The sequence below is a fragment of the Chiloscyllium plagiosum genome, chromosome 34, assembly GCF_004010195.1.
Source record: "Chiloscyllium plagiosum isolate BGI_BamShark_2017 chromosome 34, ASM401019v2, whole genome shotgun sequence".
NCBI classification, from domain to species: domain Eukaryota; kingdom Metazoa; phylum Chordata; class Chondrichthyes; order Orectolobiformes; family Hemiscylliidae; genus Chiloscyllium; species Chiloscyllium plagiosum.
The window spans coordinates 1-9,772 of record NC_057743.1 but is presented as its reverse complement, the minus strand read 5'-3'; the positions used below and the strand labels follow the sequence as shown (position 1 = coordinate 9,772).

General features: G+C 40.8%; 1 protein-coding gene and 1 long non-coding RNA gene across 6 annotated transcripts in view; both read right to left on the bottom strand.

The window, feature by feature from the left end:
• Positions 1–3,239, bottom strand: part of LOC122540157 (interleukin enhancer-binding factor 3-like) — a 58,032-nt gene extending 54,793 nt beyond the window's left edge. For 3 of the 5 annotated variants that reach the window (XM_043675470.1, XM_043675473.1, XM_043675474.1), the window contains exon 1: positions 3,166–3,239. The gene's annotated coding sequence lies outside the window, so the exon portion shown is untranslated. Of the gene's footprint in view, positions 1–2,272; positions 2,469–3,165 lie in introns of those variants that run through there. The other 2 variants (XM_043675472.1, XM_043675471.1) reach the window with 2 other exon arrangements.
• A 2,130-nt stretch (positions 3,240–5,369) lies between these two features.
• On the bottom strand, positions 5,370–9,761 carry LOC122540159. The gene is made up of 2 exons (XR_006309249.1): positions 9,400–9,761; positions 5,370–6,958 (listed from the first exon to the last, which is right to left on the bottom strand). It is a non-coding gene; the product is annotated as an uncharacterized LOC122540159 (long non-coding RNA).
• Positions 9,762–9,772: the final 11 nt, after the last annotated feature.

Here is a 9,772-nt window from a genome sequence, read left to right as displayed (position 1 = left end):
GGTAAAAACAATGACTGCAGATGCTGGAAACCAGATTCTGGATTAGTGGTGCTTGAAGAGCACAGTAGTTCAGGCAGCATCCAAGGAGCTTCGAAATCAACGTTTCGGGCAAAAGCCCTTCATCAGGAATAAAGACAGTGACTCTAGCTTATCTCTCCACGCTCCAGGCTCACTGCCTTTATTCCTGATGAAGGGCTTTTGCCCGAAACGTTGATTTCGAAGCTCCTTGGATGCTGCCTGAACTGCTGTGCTCTTCCAGCACCACTAATCCAGAATCTGGTTTCCAGCATCTGCAGTCATTGTTTTTACGCCAGGTGAATTTAGTTAAGGTAACAATCAGACATGAACAGCAGGAAATGCAATCAGCTGAATGCACAGCTTTTGTTGTTATGTAAAAACAGCCAATGAATTGGTCCACTGTAGTCCTTTCTTTTCAATCTGATGGATGTCAGATAAATAGAGCACTCCTGTCTAGACAAACTAAAGACCTATTTTTATAGCAATGGAGAAGCAAACATGCAAACAACATGCTGGAAAGCATAAAAACAAAGCTGGTTCTGGGTGGGCATATCCATGCTCGTGTGGTCAGGGATGAAACACCCCTGAGGACTGAAACCAACTGAAAGGCATGATCAAGCAAATGAAACAGACCAGTGGTAAGACACTTGGTTCCTCTAACCTTGTTCACCTGTTAATTAGAGCATGGCTTAGATCTTTATCTCAACTTCGTCCTCCTTCTTTTGGTCCATATCTCGACACCTTTGCCCATTTTCAAAGACAAGAGCATTGACTTAAAACGGATTCAACATATTACTTAACAGAATGGAAAATACTAATTAAGTGGCTGAATGTATAAGGCATTAGAAGGGACATCACATAACCTTTGATGGTAGCAGGTAATAAGTGTGTTAAAGAAGCTTACAAGACCCATGCCTCATACACAGGCATTCAATACAAAACAAAGATTTTATGCTAAACTTGATTAAAATTATTAGCTGCATCGCTGAGGTCCAGCTAAACTGACCATCATACTCTATGAAGGATGTTCAGTGTTTGAAAGAGGCTGAGGAAATTTACAATTATACCAAATATGCCAGATTATATAAACTGTCACGTAAAGAAACTGGAGAAGACTGAAATGTTTAGATCTGATTAGTTTCCCTACATTGTGGAAACATGCCCTTCAGCCGAACAAGTCCACACCGACCCTCTGAAGAGTAACCCCCACAGACCCATTTCCCTCTGACTAATGCACCTTTCACTATGGGCAATTTAGCATGGCCAATTCACATGACCTGCACATCTTTGGATTGTGGGAGAAAACTCATGCAGACATGGGGAGAATGTGAAAACTCCACAGTCACCTGAGGCTGGAATTAAAACTGGTCCCTCGTGCTGAGAGGCACCGGTGCTAGCCATTGAGCCACCCCATGGTGAGCAATCATCAATCAATCCAATTCACATTTACAAGTGGATGACATGTCAGAATCTACAGATGAAACCTGCTTCCCCAAGAACACATTTAGACACTCAAACGGAAATATTTTCAAGCTACTTCTGTCAAATGGGTGAGCCCAATTTAGAACATATGGTAAAGAACCAAATCTTTATGCACAGCAAGTTATAAAGACCTGGAAATGCAAAAAGTAGTGAGAAAACACAATCTTTAAGTGCTTGAAAAGTGGTAGAGGTTGGCACAATTATAACATTTAAAAAGAATCTGGATGGGTATATGAATAGGAAGGGTTTAGAGGGTTATGGGCCAAGTGCTGGCAAATGGGACTAATTTGGTTAGGATATCTGGTCACCGCAGATGTGTTGGTCTGAAGGTTTGGTTTTCATGCCATACACATGTGAATCTAAAACAAATCACTTCGGGGAAAAGAAGGACTAAAGGAATAGCCCTTTCTAAGAGAAGTAGCTGAGATCAAGGGCTGAATAGCCTGCACTCTGCATTGTATGACTCCAAACGACAGGTAAACAGTCAGATGATGATACGCTGCCGTTGTCAAGAATGAAATATCCAGAAGTAGAATACAGAGCAAACATTGACCAACTGGTAGCAACAACAATGCAGAGAATGTATGTGGGTGTCCCAGACATTTGTGCAATCAACCACAGGATTTCCATTCTCTGCCATTAGTTCCATTGGCAAAATTATTTTTCCCCAGAATGGTTTACAGTGGGACCTATCTGAAATGTCCTGACTGGTTCGGAATCTCGTCCAAAATATTAACAACAAATCTGAGATTTCACAAAAGTACAAACATACATCGTATAATGGAAGTTCATATCTGAAGATTCTTGTGGCCAAAACGAGATGGATGTGGCTTCAGAACATATAGGAACAGATGTAGGCCATTCTGCCCATCGAGTCTGTTATGCACTTCAATGAAATCATGGCCGATCTGAGGCCTGGTTTCATACACCGACCTTTGGCAAATATAACAATATATTCGCTTAGCAAAATACCAACAGCAACTTTGATTTCGAATCGACCCAACTCCTACTCCTCTGTTTCATCGCATATCCCATCCCTCATCCTGCCTTGCTACTTCGGAGAAAGGTGACATGCCCTCAGCCGCGTGAACACTGACAAAAAGGAAGCGCCATTACCCCGTGCACACGCGCAGTCCAATAGGTCAATATCACCTGCCTCAACCAATAGGAGCGCGCTGCTAGAATAGCCAATCAATGTCCTGGACGGAGACTGCCAATCAGAACAGCGGAAAGGTGCGCCTGACTGTTCTACATCGCACGCATCATCACCCCAACCCCCACCCGTCAGCGCCATCTTGAGCGGTTGTTCACTACCTCATGGCCGCAGTGGTGGGGGTGGGGGCAAGAAGAAAGAGAATGGATTCATTTAAACCGGCCACTCCGCTGAAGCCGATCTTGTCGAGCAACTGTTCACTTCTCCTCCCGTATACCCCGCCCCCACTGCCCGTGCCACACGATACCCCGGCGTTTACGCCGCCATTGATGCACTTCAGGACTTCGGTGCGAGATGGGGGGGCGGGAGGGAAAGGAAGCTCGGCGACAGCGGCGAACGCCGGGAAACCCAGGTCCCGGCCTTTAAATCTGACTAGAGCGATGCTCCACATGCATTAGCCGCTACTCTGCCTACCTCCCTCCCCGCCAGCCCGGAGCAGCTCATTCACTCACCGTCGCCCGCTCACTGGACAGAGGACAAAAAAACCGCCTCACGTGATTCATGCGCCGCTAACGGACCCTTTTATAATGATTAATGCGCACGCGCAGCCCCATCCGCTTCGTTCAAACACACCAATCAGGCGGCAGTGATGTGACCCCATGATGCAGTGTGCGCCACGATGCACATGCCAGTGACGTCATCAAACCGACCCTCTGGGTAATGTAGTCCTGTGGCTGCAACCCATTCTAACAATGGAGAGCTAGCTGGACAGTAATAACTCCAAATACATAAATCATAGCAGATTCAAGAGACCCAATAGTTCCCCAAACTTAGGAGAACCAACCAGAGGTTTAAGAGTGAAAGATTAAACAGTATTTGAGTAATAAAATCAGAAAATGCTGGTAAAGAAACAGCATTTGTGGCCAGGCAAAAAGCAAGCAATTCCGTCTCTCCCCAGCCGCTGTTTCCAGCATTTTCATTTATTATTTCAGATTTGCAATATTTTCTCTTTATTTAAGGACATTGAGGAGGATTAAACTTAAAGATGATAGGCTGGTGGAAAAGGTAGAGTTAGTGGTAAATGCAATCTAATTACAGAAAGAAGTTGAAGTAAAGAAGACATTTTAAAATATTTTTACTAAGGTACAATTCTATAAAGGATGAACTGGCAAAGGGAGTTGGGGATATATGTGCACAGAGCCCTGGAGGTGGTAAACCCTGTTCAGACTGCAGTTAATAAGACAAACCTGACATGGCTTTATAAACGATCATGCTAGACCAAAACAAGGAAGTTATATCTCTGATATCCATGTATAGATGATTATCAATACGGTAAAACTTTATAATCGGTCACTTTGGCCAACAGAAATAGTGTGATCTGCACTTTAAGAAGTTAAGCATTAGAATCCCGACAGTATGGAAACAGGCCCTTTGACCCAACAAGGCCACACCGACCCTCCAAAATGTAACCCACCTAGGCCCATTCCACTACCCTAAATTTACCCCTGACTAATGCACCTAACCTACACATTCCTGAACACGATGGACAATTTAGCATGGCCAATTCACCTAACTTGCACATTTTTGGATTGTGGGAGGAAACCAGACCACCTCGAGGATGGCCACACAGACATGCAGAGAACGTGCAAACTCCACACTGACAGTTGCCAGAGGCTGGAATTGGACCCAGGTTCCTGGTGCTGTGGGGTAGCAGTGCTAACAATTGTGCCACTCTTAAAAGTTCTGAAGCCAGTGGAAGTAGTACAGAAAAGATTTACAAAAATGGTTCTAGGATGAGCGACATTAGTTTTGGAAAAAAGTTTGGAAAAGCTGGGATCATTCTCCCTAGAAAATACACAGTTGAAAGAAGTTTTAATAGAGGTCTTAAATGATGAACAGGTGGGACATATTGAAGAAGAAACTGTTCCCATGAGTGGAAGAGTCAAAAACCAAAAGATGCCGATTTAAAGTAAACGGTAAAAGAATCAGAAGTGACTGGAGGGAAACCTTTTCATGTTGGGATCTAGAATGTACTACTGCAAGTCTCTTGGAAGCAAATTCAATAGTGGCTTTCAAGAGGAAATTGGATAATTATCTGAAGAGAAAACATTGGCTAGTAGAGGAGGAATTGGGACGAGAGGAGTTCTTCCAGAAAGAAGACAATGGACAACTGGTTGAATGGTACTGTTACCATTCTATGAATCTGCTCCTTACCCTTCAATGACTTGACTTCAAATATAATTTCTCCCACATCCCCAGCCCAAACAAGCTGCAATTCTCTAATATAGGACCAAATGGGACAGTACTTTTCTTTACAACTCACCAGTTGTACAAATAGGTTTGATTGTACAAGTGTGCAAAATCATTGAAAATTTTCAAACGATTACAAGGCAGAATCAGATAAATGATCAAGCTTGCAGAATCCCATTTCTATTTTGTAATCTTTACTTAAGATTGTTCAATATTAGGCCATTTATTTTCTTGAAATGACAAGATTTGAAAAAACAGGTTCTTACAGATTGGTTTCAAAATATGAAAATTTCAAATTTAAACTAATTACTGCAGTCAATATAAATACACCCTCATTCAGGCCCCAGTCTTAAGCCAATACCATCCAACGCTCACTTTGTCTATTTTGGAGTTGTCAAATCTTAGCAATTCAAGTCATTATAATTATAATTCATTGAATCAACACAAATAAAAGCGGAGGCAGAAATGGTTCTAGAATAAGTGATATAATTAGGCACTTTTGATTTAATATGGAATGAAGCAAGAACTAGGCCTGTGGGATCAATCTGCTACAGAACAGATTTAAATTCCAACAGCTCTTGACATGAATACATCCAAAACAGCCTCCTTAGTTTACAAAAATAACCTTAACAACTTATTTCATTGGCTAACTGTGGCATGCATAAAAAGATTGGCTGTATACCCATCTGTTATATTTGTACGAGGAAGCAATATCTGGACAACTTTATTTAAAGCAAGTTAACATTGTAATTTCATTTATACAGTAAAGCTATATCTTTATCATTGTTAAAATAACTTTTTAAAATCCCAATAAAACAAACAAGCTGCTTCTTAGTTAGGCTGAGCCTTCTCTGATTGAGGGAGGTTTGTATCTGCCACTTGGATTTAACAAGGTTCTCAGAAAATAGTCATTTAAAAACAGCTAATGCCTCATTCTTATCTTTAAGACAAGAACATTACATTCTGTTGCTTAACCCTAAGAACCTAAGGAAGTGAACTCAATATCAAATCTTATTGCCTAAGGGACAATATTCTGTAAATAAATATACTGTTTGTAATAGCATGAAGAGCACATGATTTTAACACCCCTAAATGGGTTACTCATTAGCTTAAAACAGCAAACAAACCAAAGCAACTCATCACAAGCCCCCAGGAGCTACAATAATGCTATTGACACTTCAGGACTTTTTAGTTTGGAAGATTATGGGCACTTGACATTCAATTTACTCTTAGCACTTCTCTGGAGTAGGATACAAACTGCACTAATTTTAGGGATGAGACCAGAATAGATTAGTTGCTTATCTCAAATATTTTGAGGCTGTTATCCAAAAGACTCACTTCAAAAATTAATGAGAGAGGGGATGGGATACTGGAAATTTCAGAGCACTCCGGAATCCATACAAGTGGCAACAGTTAGTACAGTCAGGAGGTAGGGGTGAAAATTCAGCATGTGCACTTCCAAGTTGATGTACAGTAAACTGCCTGTGTAACAGGCAAAAATAAAGTTCACTGTCAGGTGTAGCAAACTAAGCTAAGTGGAACACTGAAGTCAGGACATGGTGCATGAAAACTTAACTGACAGTATAGTTCAAGTTTATAAATGCCATCTGAATCTATCCATGACATTGTGGTAATCGGAACAATCAGTCTATACCAAATGGCTATCACCTAACTACAGACAAGTGAGCTTTCTTCCTCTTAAATGTAAAAAATGCAACATCTCTCAGATGATAAGAACCTAATTTTATCTCAAAACATGGCCCCTTTTTGGCACATTACAGTGGAGGTGGAGACTGCAGTAATGCAGATAGAACGGTTACAAATTGGACCTCATGGCTGACTGCATATCAAAGTCTAGAGCTCTTCATGCTCAGTCTTGTGCCACACTGTATTAGTGGCAAGGTTGATCCAGGATTCTTTAGATACAGGATTGACTCAAGTTGCAGGCTGCACTCCACAGTTCTCATTCATTTTTTTTTTTCAGGATCTTCAGGAGTGCTTTGGACATGAAATAGGGTCTCTCATTCGAACCATCATTCCTCTCCAGGTCTTCCACTGTATGGATAGCAATATCATAAATCACATTTATCAATAAAACTCTAACAAAACCCAGGTCAATCTAGAAACTGGGTGCAATATTAGTACACAAACACCTACTACAATTGACCTGTACTGTCAAAGCAGCCTCTTAAAATAGCCACTCATCCGTAGGTGCAGTTCAGAAAAGCACATCTTTCACTGAAGACAAATCAAAAAGAAATTGTTTCCAGTGAAAGTATTAAGTTGAAAAGAAATTTAAATGTAGAAGGGAGTAATATAATTGAGTAGCTACTATCATTTGAGTGTAGAAATTTTGTTAAAGTTATCATTGAACTATTCGAAAGTTCTCTCAACTGAAGGCTCTCAATCTCCATAAGAATCTTTAGGCAGTGACAATTAGGTCCAATTTCATAAATCAATCTGCATATATTAATCACCTCAACTCTCAATCTACTCTAAATAATACAATTATTTCTTGTACCCATTAGATCTGTTCACCTCACTCTCCCTAGGAGTTTATCCCATAGCTTGATTACCATTTTGGAAAGAAAATGGCTCCAACACAATCCAGTACCAACAGAAATATTCCCACCTTCACACTGTTAGTTAACAAACAGTTAACTAACAAGGAGAATTTTGCAGAAACGTGACAAAGGCTGTAGTTTAATGACAAGCTCCTCCCAGGGCATCTTATTAAAGAGGTTCTTCATTGGTCCATTAGTGACTAAGCCTCATTGCAAAGCTCTTAGTCACTCCTCCTGGATCTGTGGTGTCGGAGAGTCATATTCCTTTTTGTACAGAATGTCGCGCAGATCCGGCGACGAATAATACGGTCTCTCTGCGGAGCCATCATTCCGCTCGAGATCTTCACCTGATTTCCCAGTAGCAGTAGCAGAAAGGCAGAAGAATCCAAACACATTCCAGTGCAGAATGGAGGCAGATAGTGCAAGAGCAAAAAGAGGAAAGATGAGAAAGAGTAAAAAAAAAGAGACAGAAGTAACGATCACAGTCAGTAAAAGGAAATTATGTCACAAAAATATAGAGAGAGCTCAGTAATAAGCAATCAGGAAAAACAGAGGCCACTGGAAATACAAAAGTGTCAGTATCCAGCGAAAGCAGGCCTACTGTGGGGTTTATAATTCCTTGCTCTACCTCCATTAAAGAAAATCAGAATCATACCCTAATCCTGCCAAATTAACAATTAAAAAATGTGGAAATGTGGATTAACTTTACAGACTGAATTCCCTTGGATGTGTTGATGGGACTAGCCAGCTGTCCACCTTGAGAATTACTTCAAAAATCGGGTTTGTAGATGTAAAGGACAGAGGTCCAGAAGATAGACTGGTCAAGAACAGTGCTGCAGATTTAAGGTTATTATTGGTGTCTGACCAAGATCTATAACCATGAGTGGAAGGTTACTTGCTTCACCTTAGCTGGGAATGCATTGCAACCAGATTCCATGACTGTTAGAGGATCTAACCATGGCCAGCTTACCCAGTGAAATTAGGTCATGGATTTGTTCTTGATTCAGACCTACAGCCTTGTTGATTTCATTCCCATTCCAACCCAACAGATGGAACAATGGTGTTGGAGAAAATAAAACAGTAGATAGGACAAAGGGTAAAACAAAAGGGGGGAAATTGTAAACAAACAAACAATTCAATGACCTGATGACCCTTCCTGACCCTAATAATAAGACTAGTTACAGGCAGACATTTGGAAATCAGCAGATGGATACTGGCAAGTTACCTGTCCTGTGAAAAGTTCTGGTCCTTGCTGAGGTGAAATCTCAAATCTGGACATATTTTTAACCTTTAAGAACTAGATTAGTTATTTATTTTGCCTAATTCTTTTCACATAAAAGTGCTAACTGTCTGTCTACAGGTTCCTGCAGTACCCCATTTACTGTGATCATTCTAGGAACCAGGTGGTCTTAAGTCCCTTCAACCCACCGTGCCATTCAATGAGATCACAGCTAATCTGTGGGTAAAGTGCAGACTGAGTGCATCAACAAATTGCTGGGGAGCATTGTGTATGCCTGCTTTCAGTCAATGGCCACAGGTGGTATTGGCTAACAGGAATCACTGGATATTAGGGAGGTGGTGGCTCAGCTAATGCTCATCTTTTCTTGAGGTCCACTGTAGCACTAATACAGGCACTCGAACATAACTTAGCAAATTCAGTAAGGATCACTGAAACTGAGCTTCCCTGGTTTATATAGCTTTGCTGTTCCTCAGACTGACTCACTAAGTCATGTAGTAGTGACGAAAGTGAAAGTCATACTTTAAAAATAAAATTCTCTACTTCATTTTTGTAGCAATACCTAATTATTTAATGCAAGTTTAATGGAAAGTTTTAACTGATTTTATCAGGAAAACACAATCAAATTCAATTCGCCAGGCCCATCTTTAGTTACAAACACAGACGGATCAAAAATGTCCCAGTAGCATACTCACAGAAGCAGAGGAACAGAGTGTCCACACACATTGCATACACACTGAAGAATCCATGTGCAACAAGGTAAGAACCCACAATCAGAGTCTGCAACATAAACACAAGTATCACTGCTTCAATCAGTGTGCTTTTCCACAGATTCAATCTTTGTTGTTCTACTGTACAAATGGTCATGTCTGGTATTAGTTAAATAGCACACAAAGATTAAAAATTGTGCAAACTTGCTGACCTTGATGGCTGTTACTCACTGTACAGGACACTAATTACTGTCTTTATTTCCAGATAAAGGTCTGCAATGGAGCAGCAATCAAGAGGAAAATGTGATCTTACAGCCATACTCTTGTTATATTCCCAGCATTAAAAAGGTGTGGGGAG